This window comes from Dromaius novaehollandiae, chromosome 5 (assembly GCF_036370855.1).
Source record: "Dromaius novaehollandiae isolate bDroNov1 chromosome 5, bDroNov1.hap1, whole genome shotgun sequence".
In the NCBI taxonomy this organism is placed as follows: domain Eukaryota; kingdom Metazoa; phylum Chordata; class Aves; order Casuariiformes; family Dromaiidae; genus Dromaius; species Dromaius novaehollandiae.
In genome coordinates this window covers 61926297-61953060 of record NC_088102.1, presented here as the reverse complement: position 1 = coordinate 61953060, position 26764 = coordinate 61926297, and the positions used below count along the sequence as shown (strand labels likewise).

At 42.2% G+C, this 26764-nt stretch overlaps 1 protein-coding gene across 6 annotated transcripts in view; it reads right to left on the bottom strand.

Annotated features, from left to right (window-relative positions):
• The window catches only part of DENND2B (DENN domain containing 2B), a 189086-nt gene that overhangs the window by 144561 nt on the left and 17761 nt on the right, over nt 1-26764 (bottom strand). Inside the window, exon 1 of one of the 6 annotated variants that reach the window (XM_026104457.2) lies at nt 1344-1411. The exons of the other annotated variants lie outside the window; for them this stretch is intronic. The gene's annotated coding sequence lies outside the window, so the exon portion shown is untranslated. Of the gene's footprint in view, nt 1-1343; nt 1412-26764 lie in introns of those variants that run through there. 6 annotated transcript variants of the gene reach the window in all.

The window sequence follows — 26764 nt, the reverse complement described above, 5'->3', positions numbered from 1 at the left end:
TAACAGAGATGGCATAAAACAAGCCGAGAGAGTCTGAGATCGTTTTGGTGTCTTACGGGAACACCTGTCTCTACATAGAGCTATTATAAAACATAAATGACACCAGAACATGCTATTGACTATACTTCTGGAAAGTTATCATTTTTTGTCAATAACAAAGCTGTCAGTGGACTGCACAGGTCATTCTGCTTAAGCCACCTTACATCATTCCTTGTGTCGAAAATACCACCCAAAAACTGCATGAGAAGTATTTTACACAGGTGTCAAAAACTGCATTAAGATTATTCCCAGGTAGATGAATGCAAGACAGCTACTCCAGCTGCCAAGAATCCAGAAGGAGCTGAAATAACGTCACATTAAATAGTTTCTCTAGACATGGAAGCGGCACATACTAACGCTGCAAGTTCATGCTAAGTTCCTTTGATTCACATGCCAGTGAATCCCTGCAGAACCACAGGAATCAAACAGAAAAAAATGTGACACATTTTCGCCTTAAAAAGCCTTCTTTGATGCAGGACTGAGTTAAACTCACTGCATGCTGCGAGCGGGCAGTTTAAGCAGTGTAATTGAGGGAAACGGGAGGCAGGTAACTCCTCCCCAGAAAGGAATGTTTTCCTCTACATTGTTGGAAAGGGAGCACTCAAAGATGTGGAAGTAATAAAAAAACCTCAGTATTGATCAACGGACAGGTGAAACAGTCAAGTCTTGTCTGCCAATCTCACAATTTCTGTAGATCCCATTACTGACAGCACGGGAGTAGTCAGCAGTCGTCTGCATGACACACCACTCCAGAATTTATCACAAGGCTCTGAGCACTTCACAGATCACATCTGCATCTGTGGCAAGGGGCTGGGGAGAGCACGCACCTCAGCATTTGTAAACAGCTAAAAATGTTCACTGCATTACATATACATCCAGTTACAGTCAAGAGTTCCAGACAAAACACAACTAGTTAAAAAGTATTACTTATGCACAAATATTTGAGTACAAAACACAGTCATGAACAGTACCGCCTAAACTTTGGTCTTGGGCAGGAAACTACCACAGAGGACCCCCAGACAAGCACCTTTCTAGTCTAAGCCTCATAAATATACCCCTCATCGATTTCTTGCCAAAGGCCAAAATGTTTTGTTCAGGCTGGCTGGGGTGAAACAAGGACCTTCCATCTTTTACTTTTTTCCTGACTAGGTTTTTCCATGGGTGCATCAACACCTCAGGACAGAATTTAGGATCACAGAGAGAGGACATGATGAACAGCTTATATTAAATTAATTACAAAACATATATAAAAAAAGTGTCATGGCTACACTGTGATCAAAAAGTACTAGAATATGTATCCTTACCCCCTGCAGTAGAAGAACAATCCATTACTCACACATGGCTGAGGTTTCTTATTTCCGATACGCTTCCCATTTCTGACTCGTTCCTATGCTCTGCGGCCACGAGCACAGGATGCAGAAGGCACGTGACATACGCAGGAGCAGACATGCATTGAAAAGGATGAGCGCACAGCAAGGGAGACCTCGCCAGGGCGCACCTGGTGTCTGTGCCCTTGAGAGTGGAAATGGAAATATGAGCTGCTCTCTCCACAAGCTGCAGGGACTGAGTTTCTTTGCTGAATGCTTTTCAAATCAAGCAGCCGTCATCAGGAACAGGAGTGGAAACAAATCAAATTTGCTCCTAAATGGCTCATGAAATCTTACTGCTTTTGCTAGGTAAAAACACAGCATCAACTTCGGGACTTAAAAAGAGAACAGAGATGGGCTACAGAGTAATGCATCCGCAACAACAGCACAAATATTTAGTAGGTATAAACTGAGATCAATCACTGCACCAACCTCAGTGACATTTTCCTTTGCATCTTTTTTTTTTTAAGAAAACTTAGTTCCATATAAAATTAATCATGTAAAATGATATAACTGAATTTTCCCCCTCCTCAAGTGACCTTTCTGCCTTCCACAAGTGCCTCTCCCCCTTTCCCACAGAAGATGACGAACACTTTTTAATTTCTCTTCCTTCTACTGTCATCTGTACTCCACAGTTACTATCTTTTCAGTGACCTCAGTGGCTACATATCTAATTAAACTTAGATAAACTTAAGACAAAATAGCAAAACCTGAAGCCTCAGTACCCTTGTCCTCAGGTACTTTTCTAACCTGATCCTGTGAGAAGGCAAGTGCCTGCAGCTCCTGCTGACCTCACTGGCAGAGACAAGGAACTAGTTAGTACTTCCTCATCACCAGGCAGTGACTTGCAAAGATATGGAAATAAAGGAAAAGGCATCAGCTCATAACATAAACCCGGCTTGCTCTAGATAAATTGTGGGCCTTACTCTTTGTTTAAAGGCCCAATACTCCATACCTTTGCTCAGGACATTCAGTGACTTCCACAGCGGACAAGCAAAAGACATTTAGCCCAGCAAGTACCACAGTCATTCAAGCAGTCCCGTGATGCCGTAGAGGTCTGCAAAGTGAGGGTCCGCAGCATCGGCCTTTATCTTTCAGCACTCCAGCACAACAGCATAGCAATGCAAGTGCCACAAAATAACACCTCTGATCCCCAAAACATTACTCTACTGAAGTGAATAAAACTTCCACTGACTTCAATCTGGCCTAGCTAAATCATGCTTTGCTAGATGTGTGGTATCACAATAAGCAGTACCAAAGTGTATCTTGACCCTGCACACATTTAAGCAAAGGAGTGACCCAACATGTGAGAGGCCTCCTGATTTCAGTGGGACGACACAGGTGTAGGTCTAGAATCAGTCAGCTGTAAATTTGTTCCCTTCCCCCATTTCAACATCAGATCCATTACCCATAATACTTCCACAACTCTCATTTCCAGCAGGACAATTAAAAGTTTTCATGACATCTTTTAATAGCCCAACGAGGATCATGTTTGAAGCACTGTACTGATTTCACTAACCCAGAAAAAAGGTATATATACACGTGCGTACGTGTGTGTGTGTAGGAAATGACTAATCATAGCTGTGCACTTTTTGAGACACTGCCAATCCCTTTATGGCCCTATATCCCATTCCAGTTTGATCTCATTTTGCAAAGGCCGGCCTGTCACATAAGGGTCTGAGCTCGACCTCTCCACCGGGTGCATGATAACAATTTGCAAAAGTTGCTAAGTGACTGAGTGAAACTAGAGCACATCTGTACCTGGGGAGTCATGACAAAAGTCGACACACATTCAACTCCTGTATGAACACTCATATTCAGAAACAAACTCACTTTACTTCGTGGAGATTATTGTTTTAGGCCCTGATTCAGCAAAGTACTTAAAACATCGACTTCAAAAGAACTGAAAAATATGTTAAACGGGTGCTAAAATGTTTTATCAAAGTGGTGCCTTAGTAGTGTTGCATATTTTAGAATGGACAGATGGAAAGAGTTCTTATTTGGCAATTTGGCAATTAAGGTTTTAAGATGCTGTTTGGTCACACTCCCCATGCTAAATATACTAATGAGGTTGAAAGCAAACAGCTGAGCAATGAGTTGAATAATTCCTTAATAAAACAACTTTAAACCTGAACAATGTAGAATTAACTCATGTAAATGCCTGGTTTGAGAATTATCCATACCTATGGTCTGATTCATGGCAGTAGACACATATTACAGCTTACCCTGCTAGGAAAGCAGTGCAAAGCCAAACAAGCCATACAAACTGGCTCCAGGCCCAGGCGGCCAACTCAGCCAGCCCTCAACATCCCAGCGCTGCAAACTGTTTCAGCTGGCACCAGGCCAAGACCCAGGCTGAGCTGTAGGGATAACCAAAAGGTGGGAAGCTCATGTAAATGAGTCCTTCTGCTCTTCAATTCTCCAGAGCCAGCCCTGTCTGCAACCCATCTGCACTCCAGTCAACACCCTTCCTACGTGTAGTTGTGCTGTATCCAAGGAATGCCTGAAAAGGAAAGACAGGAAAATGTAAGACCAAAATTGGAGGGAGGGGGGATGCCCCTGTGGGAACACTATTTATTCTGTCTGGACAAAACAAGAAAATTTTGTCCTTTGTAGGTGTTAATTCCTTCCTACACTTTTTTTTTTTTTTAAACTGCATGTATCCCCATCAAGCCTGGATTTATGGCCTGAGAAGAGAGACAAATGAGACAAGCAGGCTTCCTCTGGGAACCGACCGTATCAGAAAAGATGTTAATGAGTTGTTTGAAATTACACAGGAATTCTGATTTGATCCTACATGAATGTAAGATAGCTCAATGTGTCTTAATTAAAAGAAACATTAATAAACTAAAGCCAAAGGACAAGTTTCTATCGCCCTTGTTCACAGCACACATCCTGCAATACAACATGCTTCTTGTGGGACTAGGTGGCAATTTAAAAAACAGAGCCCTTCACATCTGAAGTTGTAATGCAAGCAGGACTCAGAAGAGTATAACTCATGGAGGACTAAATCTTGTGCACAGCTGAGCAAGTGCTACGAAACTCTGACTTAATGGGAGCAAAGGGGCAGAATCCTTCTCAGAGCACAGATCCTTTAGGCCAAATCTCCACCTGAAAAAGTACTTTTCAGATTGTTGTCAAGGTAGCTCTTTCTGTAAAAAAAGGGCTTTTACTTGGGTAGCGGTGCAAAGGAGAAACATGCTGCTAAAGAACCATCTCTATTGATACATTGGCTCTACAGAATTAATAAACGGAAAACCATCACATAGCAAAGCAATGGACACAAGGACGGGTATATTCAATTAAGCAATACCGGTTTCTGAAGCAGAACATGGATGGTGGTTGGTCCCCCCCGTCACCCTCCAAGAAGAGCTCATAATTTAAAGTCAAAATTGAAAATAGGAGGGCCTAAGGTTGAGCGTCCAGTGAAATATAACTTTGTTTTCATGAGACAATCACAACCGATGGCACTGTGCTCCCTTTGAATATCAAAATAAGCAAACAGATAGATAGACAGATAAATAATGACAACATGTTTTGTGATTCCTTTTCATCATCAGCTATAAGAAATTCACAGGAAGTATATGCAAACCCCTCTGACTGGATAGATCTTATCTTCCAAAGCCTATTAGCCAAAAGGCTCTAAAAAGAAAAGGTCAGCCTAACGTTCCTTTGGACAAAAAGCAGTGACTTATCTGTGGGATAACTTCTGCAGTTGGCTTCCTTTATTTTAGTCATAACTTGAACCTCCAAGTTGGCCTGGAGACCCTGTGAACTGTCGGCAACATGCTGGGGCGATGCCTGTGAACCCTGCCTAACATCTCTGGGAAGGAAGGGTATTGTAGCACCACCTCAGCACTCCTCATATCACCTACACCCTGTAGAATTTAAAGCCAGGAACCGGATGTGGTTTTTCAGGCATATTAGCAGCTTGTCTTGCATATTGCTGTAATCATAACAGCAGGAAGATTTTTCAAGCCACAGACAATAAAGCTTTTTGCTTCTCTATTTTGGATAGAGCAGATAAACAAAATATTGCTTTAAATATACACAGTTCCTTTCATGCTTTCATTCATGGCCCTCAGAGTACTTTACAAAGTTGGGTAAATGTCACTCCCATGTGTGACTGGTGGGAACAAAGGAGTTAAGCGGCTCTGTGTGAGGCCACACAGTAGCCCCCTCAGAAACTGTGTGTGTGACTGAGCTCTGACCACTGGGCTCTGCAGCCTCCCAGGGGGTTGTATTTAGAGCCTGGAAGGCAGTCAGGGTCAGCTGAACTCCGAGGGATATCTGAACTTTTTTCTTCCTGGAAAACAATTGGCTTGGACATGGGAAACAGCTGAAATTTAGCTTTCCTTCTAGCTGGTTTCCAATGCCATGGAAGAAGTTAAAGTCAGTGATAGTGGAATGACTAGGATGAGCTTGTGCAAAACAAAAGAAATCCAAAACCAGACTATGCAGACAGTTCAAAACCATTTGGTGACCTTTCTGTTATATTTTTGAGCACTTCAGTGCTTCCTGGTTTTAGCTGTGAACCATCACACAGAGATGCTCAAATGAGCTGCAATGGCGATAACCCAAAGAACTGAAAGCAGCACAGCCACGGGAGCACAGGGCAGCGTGTGAACCAGTGCAGCTGTGTTTCTCTAGGACCGAGGCTGTGTCTCCACGCAGCACCCCACCACGCTGTGGGGCTGTGCCAGCCTCTTGGAGGCAGCTCCAGGGCGCTCTGTGCTGAGCTCCGTTGTGCAGCATAGACATCCCCTGGGCAACATACTTCGCATCACAGAGGAAGCTAGTCTCAGCGCCGGGGATTCAGATCCAAGTTCCCGAACTCCAAGTGAATTCCTTAAAAGCAAGGTCATTCTTCCCGCTTTGATTTTGTGCACTCTTCCAAACAGAGCTAGGGGAAGCCTCTGAGAACAGCCTGTCACCCGAGGAAGAAGTCTCCTCACACCCATTTTCGGTCTGTTGGGGAATCACACACCTACCTGGCTCCCCTTCACTCTTTACCACTAGCAGTATAGGCTGTTGTTTTTTTAAAAATAAAAAAAAAAGTAGAAGTAGATATTGCTTTACGGTCATCAAAACAGATGGCCTGGAGATGAGATTTTGCAACCTGACATTAAAAAGCATGATTTTTTCTTTTAATTACAGTATTTCCCTCTTTAGAGACAAAGGTAAAGCAAGAATGAACAATTTTTTACATCAAACTGAAAAAGGTGGAACTTGGGAAAGTACCAGTACTTTTCTCCCAAGTCTGGGAAAACTATACAGCTTATATAGGCCAGGACACAGTTATAGATATTTTTCCTTTAAAACACTGGATAAGGTCCAGGTAGTCACATGATGTTCCCCATTACTATGCTTTAAGGGGATGGACAACTAACTCTCTGGAACTGTTGCTTTGTGTTGATACCGTGAAAATGGTGAAATCCTGCAACATAGGTTGAGTGTTAGCCATTTAGTGTACAAAGACCACACATGAGCTTTTCAAAAATACACTAGAAAGTTTGCAAAAGATCTTGCTGCCAGTGAAGAAGTGCTAGCAAAAGCTCTGCTGAAAGTCTTGATTTCTAGCTAAGCCCTTCCCTGGCCTGCAACATGATGAGCATTGCATACTGCACCAACATCTCTAACTAACCACCACAGGAGGACCAGGCTTCTAAAGGCACTGGCCATTCCCAACTAACCACATGGAGTTATGCTGAGATTTAAACATATAACTTAGAGATGTTATGGTGGCAGGGGGGTGGGTGGGTGGCTGTGCAAACACAGGTTAGTGCCTACAATGCTAGAAGCAGCTTATGGAAAATTTGAACTGTAAGATTCAAATCATTAACAGTATGCATCACAGTTTGCTTTGGGGAAAATTCCCTGTTCAAGAACAGACATGCCGATTACAACTCCAGTTTTCTAATTTCCTGATGTGTGTGAAAGTCCCACAGTATACATGCGAGCTCTGTACTTACTGAAAGCATAAAGCAATTTGCAGTTTGCCAGAAAGATCTGAGAGGGGGGTTTTGCACATCCACGCAGAGGTGAAATCTACACTGTGAAGAAAGCAGGCTGGAGAAGCGACCCAACAATCAGCCAGAAGAATTCAACGTTTTTCTTGATTTTGTCACCACCCAGTGATACGACCTCGGACAACTTTCTTCATTAATAACGTAATACCTGTTCGGCTTTCTGAAGTACTGGCAAATCAGAACCAAGTAGTACTGGGACCATGTAGTAGCTTGTAATCTCACCATAAACTTCAATCAATATACATCTTTGATCACATTATACAATTCTGTACATTAATCAAGCTTGAAGGCTCCAAGCCTCCAGTTTCTCAATCTGCTTCATATCTACACATTTGTGATATTCCCCCCAGCCTCCAAAAGGCCACACATGGACAGGTTTTCTTCATCATCCTAACCACCGAAATTATAAACTCTCCTCACACACAGTCCCATAGTTCAACAAAAGTAAATGCAGTCCTGGGCCACTGAAAGATTTAGACCCTGATCTTTCCTGCCTGTGTATGACATGAAGTGAGAACTTAGCATTATTTTTCTTCGACGAAGATTTTGTAGCTGGTCACACTCTAAAGTATTAGACACTTGCATTGCAAGATTAAAAAAAGTCTGCACTATAGGCCATTTTTTAAACCTCCTCCATTCAGCTGGGTTCAAAATAAACTGTACTGCACAGTGGCACAAGAACTTGCACAGTGGTTAAACGTTTCCTACAAAGACTGTTGTTTTATCACCAATTTCAGCTCTGATTTACCAGGGTGTGATCTGGAAGAAATCCTAACAAATCTAGTATCTCACCTCCTTTGTAATGGCCCCCAAGTGTAATTCATATAGTTTGTGAACCAACAGTAAAATTTTCAAAATAGAAGCTTACATTCCCAGTTTCTAGCCATCTAGGACACTTAAGCCTCATGGAAATCCCGCAAACCAACAAGATACAAACAAAACCATTTGTAAAACCACAATGCCGTTTTACATCCTTTTTGAATGTCACCAAGGTGCTTTAGGAAATGTAACCCTCCCCTACCATTCATCATCAGCCACACTTAACTAAATCAGCTTTCTGCTCTTGGTTTTCTCACCTCTAAAAAACTGATAATAAATAAAGTCTACTAGAAATATTGTTAGGATAAATCTATTAAACTTCATCAGTTGGCCTAAGATCACTGCAAGGAAAGCATTTCTCTTAAGAAAGAAGCTGACTATGCCTCTTTTAATTTAACCAAATTCCCACTAACGAAACCCATTTAGGAGGCTGTATTAATATAATCCTCAGAAATGTTTTCACTAGACAATTTTAAAGTCACAAGCTGGGCTATGAAATGGAAAAGAAATGTCATGCTCTGTCATGCACACACAGAAAACAAAAGTGCACAGTTTGAATGCTACCTCCTGGATGAAAAAGCAAGCTCATTAACATGAGAGGGTGCTAAAAGCCACAATAAGCAGCATGGAGCAAGCACCTCTAAAAGCAAAAAATGACAGCCAAAGGCATCTGAGGTGGAGAATGGCAGAGGCTGCTCTGACTCACAGGCTGTAAGTCTAGTCAGTGAAAAATCTGGCAGAAGGGTGTTGTTTGACTATGTCTGTACATTCCAAAGAGATTTATAGCTGCTTATTAAATCATCTGTTCCTGTTAAAACCTAAGAAACTGCATATGTTTCACTGGATTTTACATCTGCTAGAATAGACCTATTAACCATCAGTACAGAATAGAGATTTTTCTATTGGGTGAGCTATTCAAAAGCTTTTAAGACCTTATTTGTGACAGGTAATAAAATCTATCCAAGGAAGGGGCTGTAAGAGGATCTCAACCTGCTGCATCAGAGGATGGGTCTCCCTTACTGGCATCTCTGTTTTGCCCGTGTAATCCTCAAAAGCTGATGGGTCTTTTGAGTGTCAAGTAGTTTCTGCTGAGGAAAGGAAACAAGTATTTTCTACAGAGGAAAATGTCTACTGAGGAAACAGTCATGTCTTCAAGAAAATGACTGCTGTGACTTGAGGCAGGGTTTCTGGAGCACTGAGGTTCATGCAGCAGTGACACCCTCCCTTCCGCCCCCATGAACACCACTAACACTGGTGTTTCTTCTCAAAATCTGATGAAAGAAGAAAAGAAGGGGTTGTGCACACCCCTGCTCTACTCACAAACGCTGCTGCTTGTTCACTAGTTGGTTTGCATGAGAGACGGAGAGAGACAGCACATGCAGGGGCGGGATGGCCAGCCACTCCAATCTAAAGCCAGCTACTCTGCTACCTCAGAACGCTCCTTGGAGCATCTCCGCCAATACCCTTTACCCACATCATCCACTGAAAAAACCCTTGCACAAACAAGGAACTGTCCTTCTCCCCTCTCCCCTCCCTCTAAACCTACTTTTTGTTCTTTTTCACCCTTGGGCACATCCATAGCTTAGATAGCCATCTCTTAATGGTAATTTACAAAGATGTTATTAAATAGAAGCTATTTGCTGAAGCACACGTGGGCTGAATGCCCTAAATTCTCAGAAGGCAGGAAAATTTTATACATTTTAAATTAACCCTTTAAAAAAAAATCTAGGTATATTTGCCAAACATCTGAGAACGCAGAATCTCTTTATCCATGGCTACGTCAGTGCTGACACTGGAAGAGAGGCTTATTTTAAGAACACAGAAAATGCACTTCTTGGTCAGACCACCGACACATCTTGCTCAATCCTCCCCCTTCAACAGTGGCAAAGGCAATGCTAGTTGGGGTGAGTCCGCAAAACCAGCTGCTTTCTGTCCATTTTTCCTTGTCCGTTTGAGAACACACGCTGTGGGTAAGCAGAATTAAAAAGCAGAAAGATTTGCAAGCTTTTGCTACAGTCCATTTGTTATTCTTGCTATACAAATGAAATGCTATGAAATCCATAACATGACAGAAGGCCACATCTGAACCGCCATACTTAGCAGAAAAGCCAGCAACTTGGGAGTTTTAGAGCACAATAATAAACTCGAGACCCATTGTAGCAGCTCACGTACAGAATGCCCAGAGCCCACAAGTGGGGGAGCTGAGCACCCCCACCGTGCCCGGGGGTGCAGCTGCATCAGATTTGCCAGCAAACACTGGATGGGAGGAAGAAGGGATGGGTTTTTCAGCACATTTCTCTTTAATGATTTTGAACCGCTGCCTTATAAAAGTCAATTTGCTAAAAAACATGACAAGATAATGGTAGGTCCTGCTGAATCTGCACAGCTTGCTATGCTAAACTGATTTCTGCAGTAAATCATGTGCACTCTCAAAACACAAAGGCAGGGCTGTACAGCTATGGGAACCATTTTACACTGTACAGGTATCTTTGTCAAAAATGACAAAGTGTCTGTCCTTGTTTTTTCCCTTTCTTACCTCTGTGTTAAACTATCCTCACTTTAACACTCTGGACCAATAAAGAAAGAACAAACATGCAGAGTAAATCTGATGTCCCAGAAAGCTGTAAGAAAACCTGACTTGAGTCAGCAGAACTATATTCAATAGGTCACAGTCAGTCTACTATCCTACAGCTACACAGACCCCAACATCACAAAGTACCTACCTTTTACAGTAACTAGACTTTCTGGGGTGTCCATTGATCATCAAGAAGTTAAAGCTGATTTAGTTCTTTTCCTCTTAAGAAAACACTATAAAACAACATTCTGGGAAAAAACAATGAATTATGGCAATATCCATGCGCAGCACAGTAACACCACATCTCAGCCCACTTAGGGAGAGGCACCGTGACTACGAAACATCATCCTGCTTAGCAGGCTTTGGACTAAGTGCACTTCACAAGTCTCAGATGGTGCTGATGGAAAAACAAGCGTTATTCAATCCTGAAAAATCTTTGTATCTTGCGATTCAGCTCTCCTTCCTTACTGAGATGACAGTGATACTAACATTCCCTTCCTGCTCTGTTTCGACTCCCTGGTGCCATGCACACAGCCACACCATAACGCACAACTGGTGGACTTAGAGCAAAGGTGAATCTGGGCCAGCTCACTCCAGATCAACAACCACAGCATCAGCGGACGTTGCACACTCACCCCCAGTGATCCAGCCACATAATAAATGGGTGTTTTTAGCACTGCAAAAGAGAGACTTTAGCATGGATAGGAAGGAAGGAGTGACCATTGTATTGCACAGGCTGAGAAAGTACACAAATATTGCTGTCCCCTCTCACTTCTTGCAGGAGGAAACACCATATGCGAACAGTTACAAGAACTACTGCAGCCTTCCAGACCAGCATGAATCCTGAGTCAGCCCTTAAGCAAGCTGCTGAACTCAATGTTTAGCTTTTGAGCACATGTTCAAGCACTTGGCTGAGGTGAGGCCATTTTCAAGTGGATGCAGAATCCCACTCAGCAGTTGCTCCAATGACAGGCTACAAAAGTATTCCAGATATACAGTAACCAGGAATTTATGGAGGGTGCATTCTTCCTTAGGCAGAAAATCAGACAGACTCATCTGCTCTTCACAGGCAATCGTTTCTTAAGCAGCGCTGCTGTGTCCCACATCTGCAAGCACTGAAAGAACAGCTGCCAGCCACAATAGGAAATGGTTTACACCGATTGAGCGTATTTCTGAAACCCCACCAAGTCTACTCCACAAGGGAAAGGGAAAAAAATAATAAAAAAAAAAGAACAGTAACAAGAAAACCCAGGAGAATTTCCTAGTTTTTATTCTGTGTCTTTGCCGAGAAGTGAGGTCTTTTGTTTTCTCTTTAAAACCATCCTCTGTTATTCACACAGGGAATTACAGACCTAACCAGTTCTATAAATGTTTGTTCCCTGAACTCATGGTTTAAGTTTAGGTCAAAGAAAGATCACTCACATGTGAAGCATGACTCTTCTGTGGCAAAGTAAAGCCATTCTGATTCCAGACAGTTTTATATTTAGCTTATTTTAACTCTCCTGATCTGCTGCCTGATAAGCACCCTGTTCCTCAAAGTCACTGAGCAGTAGATATCAGCAAAATAAGATAGTGCAATCTTCAGTTAGAAAGAAGGGTCATCTAAAGGCAAGCACAGAGCTGGGTACCAGGAACTCTCACCCCTATTACAATCCAGTTTACGCCACTTGCCTGCATGTGCACATTTCACATCAGTGCTGTTGGAGCCTACTGTATACTGGCGTGAATGTGGTCAGATTGAGAACTTCTGAATTCTGAATTTTCATAATAACATGGTACTACTGACCTTCCCAAAGTCACACCGAACTCTCAATGCTTCAGTGCAGAGTAATAGTACTTGCTTGCCTAATTCATAGGTTGTCATAAAGATACAGTGAATTATTAATGAGCCAGATTGTTACCTTTTGTAGATCACTAATGCTCCGCTGAAGTCCCTAAAGCTGTGACCACTACCTGCAGACTGAAAGCAATGATGAAAAAACTAAAGCCCTGTAAAAGTTTTCTAAAACAAAACAAACGCATATTAGGCAATACAACGTTAACCTTGTAACCTTAAAAACCTTAAAGTAATGCAAGGTAAATTTCGCTACATCTCTGCAGAGGTACTCCAACTATCAAACAGAGACTTTGTTAAGTGGGTAGTATCTGGTTTTGAAGTCACAGTTTGTGCCTACAATTAGCTGAGGTTTTTGATGCCGAAGTATCTGTTTGCACCTGCTAATCAGGTGCTGAAACAACTGATAGAAATTCTATCCACAAATATTTGAAGAGGAAAGATTTTTCCTATGATTAATGTGTCCACAAAAATGTCAATACAACACCAGCACCTGGGCTCTCAGCTTGACCCGCAGAACATTCAGCAATGTAAATACAGACAACAAACAGGTAATCTGCCCAATTTAAAAACTGTAACCAAGCAGTCAAATAACAGGCTGTTTGAAAACCACCCAGCAGAGCCACCAGCTACACCCCACTCATTTGTCCACATCTGAGTGGCAGCAGTGGATGGCAATGACACAAGCGTTTCCCAGTTGGACAGCCTGTTTCTTGAACAAAAAAAAAACCGAATCAGCTTCTGGTCTGTAGTTCCCATGCTTTTTTCACCCTCATAAATTAAGGTGAACAGAAGATGATTGGTAGTATCAGGACCAATTCACCAGACCAAAGAGGGCTTGATTTTGTTTAAAGACTAACCCCAGAATTACTTCTTGCTTTCAGTACATGAGTTTTGTGCATTTGTTATAAAACACAAGAACAAAAAGAAATGGTGTGACTCCACCGCTTCTGTATTTACATTTAATTTCTGGCTCATTTTGTCTCGAAAGTGTTAAAGTCCATCCTTTAGGACAAATACTCACTCCTACTTAGTACAAAACCAGCCAAGTTAGCCAGGTAGTGAACGTGACACCATACATTTTGAATCCTTCAGGAATAGTTCAGCTTACTGTATAGGCTATGGCTGAAACCTTGCCCTCAGTTACACTAGTGTAAATAGTAACCACTTCACTCAAATCATTGCACTGACTGTAAATTTTAGTCAAGCCAAGAACAGACCAGTCCCTTCTATTTCCCTTTTCCCTGATTTCATACACCACCTACTTATCTAGAGTGGTCCTTCCATTCTCTCCACCTATGAAATCTAGTTATTATTGATGCAAAGGCCTTCTTCCTGTATATCATTTTGTCTGAATCAACACGCAAGCTTCCATGAAACTGCTGGTAGTTTTTTTGTTGTTTTTAGAAACAGTTCAGGGCTTTCAACCACAGCTTGCATTGAATGGGCATTGAAAGGCACCAAGGAGCAACCAAACCTCCAGGGGTCAGAACATGGAACTTCAAAACACATCATTCCAAGCAAGACACTCTGAAGCAAAATGAACCAGCCCCACCTGGGTGGCTGGCAGGGAGAAAAAGACTCAATGCACAATCAAGTCCGACTTCCTCAAAAGCTTTGCTCCATTACATTCGCATACGTTACAGCAGAGGAGCTCCCGAGTAGCAAACGACCTGGTCAAAGCCCCCAGCTCATCTTCATCACAAACTTCTGCTCCTGCTCCTGTAACAGTGCTAAGTAGAGAGCATGATGATAAAGCTCTGTCATTCTGACAAGGAAAAAAGCTTTCAGCTTACTAGTTAGTGTCTCATTTTATATGGAGGACAAAAGCAGTAGGAGATTCTCTGCAAAAAGTTATTCCTTTCCTCTTTTTTATTTTTTTTTTCCTGTAGAGAAAGTATTCTGCAGACAAATTGCATAAGGTATGTGCAATCTTCCTGCATGGAAACTTTCGTCTGTTATTAAAATCAAATGCAAAACAAACGAAAAAAAGCCATTTTTGATGGTTTTGCTTGTCATGCCAAGTCCTCCAGCTTCCAGTCTCAGAGATTTACTGAAATACTAAGAGTTGATAGCAATATTGAATATATTTCCAGTGACATCAGTCAGGAAGTAACTGTGCTGTAAATAATAATGCTTACTCACAGCTGTGGGCTCAGTTGTTTCTTGCAGATACTCATCCATGTTAAGGATAATGAAGTATCACTTCACTCCACAGGAGACAGGTGCTGGCTCCTTTACATGCAGTGAGTAATTGCTTCACCACTCCGCACAGATGCATCTCTTCTTCCGTAGTGCTCATCAAATAGGAGAAAGGCCTGAGCCACAGTCTCATCTCCTACTTTCTCTAAGGCAACACACTAGCAAATGGACAGTGATAATAAAAATAAATTTGTACTGTTGGGTTTAAGCATTTCAATGCCTTTAGACAGGGCCTTGAGACACTGTAATATGACCTAAAAAATCACAAGTTTTTAGATATAAATAAAGGTTGAACTCCTTCTGTTAGCTTTCTATACTTCAAGACTTTGGGATTCTTGTTTTCAAGATTTCCTATGTATGCCAATAGCCAGAAAGGATAAATAAAAGTCAAAATTTTCTAATAATCACTGAACTCCAGGAACCTGGGCCTTAAAGGAGGGGTGGGGGGGAAATCAAGCATAAAAAAAATTCACAGTAAAATTGCTACAGCTGACAAGAGAAGGAAGATTCTTTTTTTTCTTTTACATTTATCACTCACCGTCTCCCACGCAATCACACTATATAAATCACACTATCGTGGCTCTACTTGAAACATTCTTAGCGACTATAAGTATATACAGAGCAAACACAAACTGCTTCATTTGCCAGAGAAACACAGCAGCATGTGGACCACAACATGGCAGCCTTTAAAGGATGCATAAAAATGAAGGAGAGTGGGAAGAAATGAACCAGACTGGAAACTGAATCCTGAAAGGCCAGACTAGCACACTGCTACTCAAGTGCCTGCAGCATGATATTTAGCGACACAAATGAGACATTTTTGATGACCACGGTACTTTGAATCACATCTTTTTCTTCCTGCATGAAAGCTAACAGCTGCTTCTGGCAAGCCACTGCCACCACACTGGGGCCCTGACACACATGTAGACTCCACTGGGAGACAGGGATTCAGGATGCAACCAACTCCATCTTCTGCAAAGACACCACATCCTATCTACCAAAGGACAGCACTCCTCTGCCCCACACTTACTAAATTTGAGAAATCAGGTGAAGTCATAACCCCAAGATAGTGCATCTGAAGACAAAGCACAGCTTAGCAGAAGGGATCCACCCACCCAGTGCATGACATTTCATACCATCAAAACTTTCTGGTACCTTCCTGGAGCAAATATCAACATATTCATCAGCATATCAGGCTTTTCTCAACAGGTTATGGTGTTTGAGAACATCCTCTTCCCATTCACTAGTTCTACTCACAGCCCTCTCCATCCATAGCCATTCCTGCAATTACTATTTCAACATACATCATTGTGTGCTGCTTACACATCAGTTTCATTCCCCCCAAACACCCCTCTTGACTGCAGAAGTGCACGCTAACGAAGATCTTTCTTCCACATCAAACTGCAATCAAGCAAGCTGCTGTGTGCTCCTAACCTGAACAACCTGATCAGGACATCACAAAACACACAAAAACCCCACATGTGGTAACTTCATCCAAGTCCCCAGAGAACATCATGTACATCCCATAATGCTGGGGGACGGGGGCACGTCTGATGTTCCCTTCTCTGGAGAGGTGCCACACTACAGATGGTAGCTGTGTGAAAGTTTACTGTTGAAGCACAGATCAGTCTACGAATATTTCTTGGTGGATGTAAAGCTCCCTTTGAACTCTCTCATAATTGCACCAGCCTTTTGCACACATGTTCATTGCCTGAACTGTGGGTGGGAGACGCATCTGGCGCCAGCTCTATGCAAGCCTTATAAGGCTCAATTCTCAAGACCACTGAAGTCAAAACGGGCTTTCTAATAGGCTTCTCCAAGCTTTGGACCAGACTCACATTCCTTCTTTTTACAGGCCATCTGAACTGCACTGAATGTTTTCAGTCAAATGTGGAGCCACCAGGCTAATGCTGCAAGACAAGCAAAGCGACCTGCTCAGCAAGCCCTATCCACAAGCTCTCAAGGCAGACCTCATTCACTACACTCATCATTTGCTTTCCTCTGACTGACTAATGGACAAATTAGACAGAAACTGCCCATGAATAGTCCTAGGCTGGCAATTCGAAAAAGGACTCTAACTACCACAATAGTGAAGTGCTAGAATAGCTTTACAACAAGCAGAAGCATAGGGCCAAAATGATACCTGCTCCCACATTTGAAAGGGATGTGGCCACCCCGCAGTAGCAAGGCATTGGCTCCGACAGTCCGAGAGGTCCCTTCTGGCGATGTGCGCAGCCCTAGGACACCATGGCACTGCTGCAGTGCAGGCAGGTAACCTGACGACCACCACCACAGCCTGCTTTCACCACACTCTGAGAGCCCTTCTTGCCAAGACAGCTTATGAGTGCCGCGTATCCCAGCACCCAACAAGAAGAAACTGGAGCAGAGAGACACTGTTTGCTGAGGTGTTTCAGTTCCTGCTGCTTGGAAATACCAGTCCCTGGCAATTTGCCAAGCACCAAAGAAGTCAGTGTTGCAGCTAGTATCATAGGATAGAAAGGCTGCCTGCCAGGTGATGCTTGGGTCAGTAGACCATGCTCCTCCCTCCCCAGCTTTGTCCTCCACATGGACTCTGCCTGTGGGCTTTTCTGCATCTCTATGCAATATTCAAAAGAAAACCACACACTGAATTGAATTTATTTTTATGTTCCTTTAGGGTGTGTGCAGAATGTCAACGGAAACAGATTCAGGGCAAAACACTCTTCCTCTCCCCCTTTTCCAAAACTTGCATTCACCCAAACTCTTCATGAGACATGTCCCCATCTTTGGTACACACAAATGTAATTAGCATGCAAAGGATAAGCCAGCAGGATGCCATGAAATTACTAATACAAGACATGGTTTTCACTTTGTACTGTTTGCTAGTGTCACTACCAAGCAAAGTCTTGTGGGCCCTTTAAGAATCATCCCACCAGTACCCCATTACAGTGCATGAGAGAAGGCAGGAGGGAAGAGAGGCTTCCTTAATGGAAAGCTTTATTATATCATGACACAGAAGCAATGCCTGGAGACTTTTAGATTACAGATGCTGCAGGGCAGCGTGTGCCCGTCCTGCACTAGTGAGTGGCCATACAGAGGGGCAGTCCCCATAACTCAGCAGGCAACTGTATGCCAGCAGAGTAGTTTACAGTTCAAACTTAGGCAAGTGAAAAGTGGTAGCACAAGACCTAGCTGGAATGGCTGCTCAGGTAAAGGTGCATAAAGGCCTTCCTACCTCCCTATGCCTTTATGAGCAGCGCAGAGGAGACATAACCTTTTGCTAAGTCAATATCTCCTTTCCTGCTCACACGGGAAGAGACTGGGCACTCCTGGATAACTGTATGAGAGAGGAAGGATCACCCACCACAGCTGCTGGGACTGCAGGGGACATCAACACTGCAACTCCAATCCATCAAGAATCACAACCCATAGCTCAGTCTCCCCCTCAAGGAATAAAATACTGTACTTTCCTTTGCTTTGGCTTTGAGGTACACTCATAACTCACAGTTTGGCCTCCCGAAAGGAAGCCCTACTGTTCCCTACTTGCACTCAGTAGCATCGTGTTCAGTGACCTGTCTCAGAGTCCAGAAGGACATCTTACAGAGTAAAATAACATGTGCCATCGGCACAACTGGACTTTGGCATATATCAGAGCAGCTGTTGAGGCCCTGAGTGTGTCAACAGGCTGTAATTGCCCTGACCAGCCTGACCTGGGATCTGTACCCATGCACCCGCTGCCAAGGGCCCAGAAGCCCTACTGAAGCTCAGGCCAGGCCATGTTGCAGGTTGACCTGTGCCCAGCCCTGTCCCTTGCTGGGCCTGACTTGCTGTCTGGATTCACCTTGGACCTGACTCATCCCTTTGCATTTGTCCAGTGATCACTGGGCTGCCAGTGAAACCTGTCACTGCCACCAACCAGGCCTGGCTGAGTGCTGTGGGACTGTGCCTTGGCCAGCAACAGTGCTGTCCTGCCTGTGCTGCTGTCACCCTCAACTCCGGGCTCATCCTGCCTCATGGGGCAGCCCCGCTCTTGCTGCTCTCTGACAGTACCAAGCCTCCTAGGTGAAGCACACCACGACTGTTTCCATTTGCTTATCACCCCCTAGATTGATGCACCCTGAAGTACCATGAGCACAAGAGTCCCAGCATAGCGAGGGAAACTGGTATTGGAGGTAAAGTTTGGAGGAAGGAGAAGTATGTGAACATCTTTTTCAAAGGCAGTCAGCATCCTGCTTTGGACTATGGAGAAGCCTAAGAAGGAACAGCTATGCTGGCATCTGAGCAGCGCTGGGAACTGGGTCACTGGTTTTCCTGGCAATTGATTTCAGGGTGGGATACTGATCTGGTTCAGACAGAGTTCAAAACATTCCTATTTACACAAACTGATGTAGTGAACAGGAAAGGCACTTCTGCAAGCTGGCATCTTTCCTTTGAATAGAAACACTGCATCACAAAAACATACAATTTCCTGCTTCCAAGAGGCTTGATGGGTAAATTCAATTATTCATGCTTAGCAACATCCTCCGCTACACAGATTTTCCTAACTAACCTGAAGTTAAAAACAAAAACATATTTTAAGTTGACTATCCTCGGGGAATCAAATTTCCAAAACTGTTTGCTAGTTTCGTTAAGTGAAATGTGACAGGGAGGTTCTTCACTGTCCCATAGAAAAACTGGAACTACAACAGATAGCTTCCCTTGGGATACGCAATCCTTGTGAACACTCTGGCCTCATATTACTCTGTTGCGAGCACAGGTTGGCAGAAAATTGAAGTCAGGGTTTGGAGATTCCTTCCTCCTTCTTATGTACCCTCAATTAATAGAAATCTATTTAAAATTTTGGATTTATTTCTTTTCTGTTCACAGATAAAGGCAGAAAAATCATGAGGGTTGATTTCAGCTAAAGAAAGACTAACCACCACTAACCAGGTGCAACATATGAGCTTTCAGAAATTATTGCAGGTTCTGCAGAGTTACACAGTGATGTGCAAAAATTATGTAAGCCAGAAATGCAACATACGGTCAATAGAGAAATTAAGCATGTGAGTTTCAAATCTGTTTTTTCAAGTTCATATAAAATTCATATGGCCATATTCACAGCCATATTCGCATTGGCTTTGTATACTGTATGCCAGCAGAAAGCCAACATACAGCTTCTGGAGATAAATCTGAAATCAATTCGTTTTGGTAGAGGGTTGAACCCCTCTACTTTCTAAATAACCTAGTTGCATTATTCGTGCCTTTAAAAAAAAAATCATAAAGCAGAGACTGCCTGGAAAATAACCATGCCTAAGGTCTAGGGGAGACTGGGACGAGATGATCTAAATGTTTCCATGACTATTAAAATGGACAAGAATACTGGACCAAGCTGAATTGCTTCAAACATTTTGTTCATCAAAAAGTAGAGATTAGGTGGTACAAAATCCGCCCTGAAATATTTTGCCTGTTAATAATTAAGACCATGTTTTACTACAGCATTTTCTAAAATAAAAAATATACTGAGATCTCCTTTCAAAACAAACACTGTACTCTGAAGTTTAGCCAAAATTTCAAAATTTAAAAGAGAATTACATTTCATTTGACACAATGATCTATGTTTCATTTCAGGAAGAAAGGAAATAAATCTATATTATGTTATTTCAAAATGAATTTTCCTTCGTATTTTTCAATTCAGATAGGGAAAACTCCCCAAAATCAGTGAGGGGGTTACATGAGGCACTAACCTCACTACTTTTCCTGCATTTAGCAGTAGGGGGCACACACAGAACCCAAACACTACCTTTTAACTAAAACATCCCTGTGCTAAAAACTGAATCTATCTCATTAAACATCTTAGGCCTGTGACAACCTCAGACACCGCCTAGCTGGGTAGCAAAGTTTTACTTGTTTGGTCAACAAAGGCAACACCTTTAAAATGAATGACCAGTCCATCTGCAGTGATTCATAATTCATATCCTGCACAGCAAACATCACTTCTCAAAAAGAAAAGCCAAGGACGGAGAAAGGCTTGCTCATTAAAAGAAAACAAATTATACTCCAAGTCTCAGGCAGGCAACATCACTGTTTACTAGCAGCTTCACTCAAAGTCTACTTACTCAAACCATTAGAAAGACAGCCCTTTATTTCAACAGACTTTGGCTCAAATGCTGTCTTCTAGTTCTACATACCATTCCACACAGCAGTCTCAGGAGACACCGGCAGGTTTCACTGTTGCTTGGTAAATCTAGACAATTTTTATTTTCTCACTAAAGTGAAGACAGTTAAGAAGCTTAAGAAATGTGTTGTCTCTGTAAATAGCCACGCAAAAAGTCTTGCAGTGTCACTGCCTGCATATTCTGTTTTTGTTTTTATTTTTTTGCCCCCCTCCCTCCCCCCCGAAAAAAAAAGATAGAGAGGGGGCTTTGCTTACCAGCCCTGGCCTCTGGAGCCTTTCATAATCATTCTGGTCCACATGCCTACAAAAGATATGCTCATGCTCTATGTGAAAACTGTAAGAGAGATACTAATAAAAGGCAAAAATGGGCTGCTATGGGTGCTCTGGGAGTCCCACAGATTGTTCAGGCTTCCTTTCAGGAAGGAAATCTCCACGAAGAAGAGTTCTTGTATGCTCTCTCCATGGAGAGGCCATTAGGCTCTAACATCTGTCCACATTGCTCAGTTTCAAAACTGAATGGCTGCCTGAAGGACCAAACTCAGTTACCCCAAAGGATGTTCTGATCTGCAAATACTTGTACATAATGGTGACCACATTCAGAAGGTCTGTAACGTTACAAAGAAAATACTTAAACTAACACTTGGCCATGAACACAAGCCTCATGGGAACATAAGCCATTTGGAAATGAATCCAGAAGTTTAAATCGTTAGCTCTCTGGATTTGGTGAGATTAGCCTGTGCCTATCACACAAACAAACCTTCTCACAAGACTGACAACACAAGAAGCTTTGGGACTAGTGCTTTTGCAACGAAGCAATAAGATTTAAGTACTTCCTTGATAAATCTTTTTTAAAAACCTCACTGTATAAAAAAAAAAACACAAGAAAAACTAGGGCACGTGCATGAGCCAACTGAAATGGGAGGGTGTGGAGAAAATATTCTTCAGAAGGGTGTGAAGCCAAAGGAAAAAAGAAGGATGACAGAAAACACAAGGAAAGAGTCAAACTGAAGCAGTCTGGAAGAGGTCTGTGCCCACACGTGAGTGACAAGACAAGAAAACAGAAACAGAACTTTCGCAAACCCAAAACTGCTCCCAAAGAAACCCTCTTACCATCAAATCTAATGAGAGAAGTTTTGAGTCCCAAATGTTAAAGCACAACTTAAGCACCAAACCCAGTAAGATATAAATGCAGAAAGAATTCCAAAAAGGTCAGCGAAAACAGTGAAGGAACAGGAACATCCTCTATGAGGAAGACTGAGACAAAAGGCATATGCCAACACTGTATTCATACCAACCTTTTCTCAAACAGCCTACATGATCTGGTGTATTTGACTCTATTCAGTAACACTGCCACACTTCAGAAGATTTCCCAGATTTCCACAATATTCTCTATTGCTTCCTGCAGACATTCTGATGTGCTAGCTACCACTTGAGATCCTGGGTTTTGGCTCTTCACACTTATTCCTGATGAAGTATCAACCTTCCAGGTGCTCCCCCAATACTGCCCTAACAACATTTCCAGCGTCTCCCATAAACACGGCCTCCCTCAGGTCACATCTGTCAAAGGCTCACTTGTGCTGGAAGGCCAGAAGAACTGCTCCAATTCAGGGAAAATCTGTTGGAGGAGCTCTATAGCAGAAAGCTGTGCTGATTGCTCCCCAACAGACTGAGAAACACTTCACATCCACATGCATAGATTTGTTGGAAGTGATTTGCCCTGGAATCTGAAAGGCACAGACTTGTGCAGTATAATCAGCTCAGTATCAGTTACACGCTACTGTAACTGGCGCTCAGCTCCTTCAAACAGCTTAATTTCTTCAACTGGAGAAGCAAGCAGACCCTGCATTCTCAGTGTGGTGACATGCAGCCCCCAGAAACACCCCATAACTGTCCAACCCCACTATGTTCTCTCAGAAACACAATCAAAACAGCAAGTATTGCAGCTGTTTGAGGGTAGCTCCCTGACCCCAAGACAAAACTTGAACAGACAAAGCTGGGTGGTATGAACACAACTGTTTTCTGTTTCAATCAGCACAACAGAGCTGTCTGTGGAAAAATCTCTTGACTGTTCTGGAGCGCACAAGTCCTGAGGCAAACAGCATCTCCAGGAGCAGTGAGGAGCTGCTGAACCTGTCTCTCTTTTTCCTTTGTTCTAAACAATGTAGCACATGCCCTTCAAATAACAGAAACTTGTCTCCTTCTGTTCAAATTAAAATCTTTATTAGCTTCCTCTAACTTTTTGGCCTGTACATTACCAGCTGCCAAGTTCAACCTGGCTAACAACAACATTTGTAATGCTCTCCTCTCCAACCTGTATAAACACCCCTCCACAATCTTCCACGGTAACATTTTGGATACAGAAGATACCAGCAGCAGCATCCTACCTATCACTCCAGCTCAAAATACTGGTGCCAATTCAGGTTCTCAGCTTTCCTTTGGTCCTTGTATTGAGGTTAAGTTTTGGGGACCCATTCTATATAGTATTGTCCTTCCTACATATTTAAGTACGTAAAATGTGTCTCCAAGTTCTTACTTCCTATTTCCACCATCTGTTTTCTAAATTTTCCAAGCCAGCGTTTTTGTACTTTGTCCCCAATAACATCTTTAAAACTACTTCATTACCTTTCTTCAAATTACACTGGTAAAAACAGTCTTTTGTCATGGCCATGACCATCATGCTGACCAGTACTGTTGCCTTGTGAATCTCCTCTCTCGCTTTAGATGTACTTTGTAGAGTCACTGAAGCAGGTGACAACTTTTTGTATTACATTTTCATAAGCATCTAGAATGGCAGACTCCTAAATGAAAATAGCTATTCTGAAGTTTTACAAACAGACAGACACAGGAAGAATGCCTCTCTGCACCTTCCGCAGGCATCGCCCTTGCATTAAATAAAGCGTAAAGATTTTCACTGGATGCGTGCTTACGGACAAGGAAAAAAAAAAAGAGAAGACCTACAGCAGATTTTGCTCTATCCCCTGAGGTATCCTTAGGCCTCCAACACAACAGCTGAGACACACTAGCTACAATCTCCTTAGAACTCTATTGCTGCTCGTGAGGTTTCCTCTGGCCAGGGAGGTCACGGATATTTTTTGGCCAAGAACCTTAATGACCTAACAGCATTAGAGACGAACCTTTTTCAGCCATTTGTCTGCATTCTTCGGGCATGAGGAAATGAAGAAGGGGAAGCACTGAACTATGCAAAGCTAAGAAGGAAAGACAGACATTCCATGCTACAAAGCTATTCAAGTTAGCATCTCATTTATATTCCAGGATATAAACATAACTTTTCTCCCATGTGCGATGAGGATTCCCATATATAATTTTCCAAGACCAATGCTACATAAACATGCGTAGAGACCAGCCACCCCACAGCCTTTGAGAACAGTTAGGAGGTTTGTCTGTTGGGCCACTTTTTAGTATACCACCAATACATGGATCAAGGTGAACACACACTTCCCCTCCTCCTGTCTGCTTCTCGTATCTGCTTTTTCCAGTCAAAAAAGGACCTTTGTTGTATTCCCCCACACCAGTTTAAGCATGTAGAGAGAACAAGAAATCTGGCTCCAGTAGCTAACTGGGTTTTGCAGACAACACTGGAACATGAATAATAAAGGTAAAGAAGGCAGCCAAGGGAAAAAACATTTAGTGAGACTGCGGAATTGGTAGCAAACAGCATGGAATGGATAATGAAAGTAGGCATAGGGACAAAATGCAAGAAAAAGTAGGAGACAGAGGTAAGAGAGTGCTGTCCCAGCCAGACTGCTGCCAATGCCAATAGGAATGAGAGAGAGGGGTTTAGATGGACAGCCAAGCCTGTTTCCAAGCTGAAATCCCCTAAGTTCCCAAAAGAAAGTAGAAGCGCATTTTTTCTTAATCAGGCATACTTTAACAAACCTCTGGAGACTGTTCTGTAAACTGAAATGATAAAACAAAATGTCAAGACAATAAACGGCGCATTGCATCTCTGCTGTTTATTAAAGGAAAGCCTTTTCTGACTTCAAGGCAATAACAACTTCACTTCATAAACAGAAAAGCCACGCAGAGTAAGCATTGTCTTTTAGACTGACCTAAAGGAGGACAGCAGAGTGGGGCAGCACAGAATGGTCTGGCTAGACTAGTTCCTTTCTAAAGCTTAAAAATGAAATCCATACTGCCACAGGTACATCTTAGCATTTTCCTGACATCCATTCTGAAACATAGTAACAGGTACTGTCCTTGCATTGTTAGAGATGCTGATAAACAGCAGGAAACAGTGTTACTATTCATAAACTGAGGAAATTTATTCCAATTCCACCTCTGCTTCCAAACTCCTATTATAATCATAGAAAGCTGGACTGCTGCAATGTATCAACAGAGAAACAGTTAATGTTTTGCTATCATTTAAAGTGTAAGCACTAGGTCTACCTTTAGCCTTATCTTCCCTTTTCTTTGAACAGGAGAAATTCATTGTTATTATCTATCAGCAGACTTCACTTTGGATAGAATTGCATTAAAAAAGCTGCAACATCTTTCTTAAGCTGAAAATCTTTTACTTCACAAAAGTTTAATTTCTGGGAGAAAATAAAAGCGCCTGTGCAAAAGTGGTAAAGTAAGCACCATGTTAAACTATGGCAAAGTATCATAGTACTGTAAGGTAAGGTAGCCCTGTGGCTGGAGTACTCAGAAACCCAGCTCCTTCACTGGCATATTAGGTGACTTAAGTCGTGCAAGTAATTTTATTTCCCTCTGCTTCAATTTCTTAATCTACAAAAAGGAGATACTAGCTAAAATCATCCAAGAACAGCACAATATTCAAAGTTTCATTATTTCCTTTTAATGTTTGAATGAAACCAAGGACTTGTTCTGCAAGAAGAGAGTTGTGTTGTTATGTCCACTTCCCCATGAAAAGTGTTTGTTGAGTTTGTTTCTTTTTTAATGGCTCCTCTATTTCACTCTGGCCTCTTAAGAAACTTTCTAGCATAAACCTAATTCCACAGAATGTTCAGCATCATCAAAATAGCATTTTTTAATCATGTTTCATTTAATCAAAAATTTCCAACTAGCTTGAGTAATGGCTCTGGTCAGCTTTGTAAAACACTGTGGAGAATTACAGTGAAAAGCACTATACATAAGCTAGGTATTATTATCAAATATGAACTGAAGACTTCAAAACACTTGCAAGAATCATCTATTACACCTTCATTGAACCAAACACTGCTTCAAGTCATATGATATTCTTCATGGAAGAATTTCAAAGAATATAATAATAACTAAGGGCCTTGCAACACCTTCAAAAATAAGTAATAAAAAGTATGCACTCACACAAATTGCTTCATCTACTGCTGAAATACAGCTGTCTTTGGAGTGAAGCATAATACCCATTTAACAGTACAAAGCCACAGAAGTACAGAGGGCACAAATGAAAAAAAATATTATTGTATCCATTTAGAGCAAGAGGGGAAGTTTGTGGAGGCAAAAGTGCAGTTAACCACACCAGAATTTAAACAGTACCCTGAGCTTGATGCCAAATTGGTCAGACATATCCCACATTTCCAAATTTGGTCATCTTCCAAGGATGAGTCAAAAGCTTTGCATCCTCTGTAGGGGTTGGTAAGGGTGGTTTTCCCTGGTTTGATTTACTGGCTAACTTAATCTGTACTGTTTATGATTGTTTAATAGTGTTGGTGGGCTGAGCTTGTGTTATCTTTAGATGACACTTTAATGTTGCAGGGCAATCGTTATTACATTCTTGTAAGCTCAGAGGGCCTACAACTATCGTTTAAA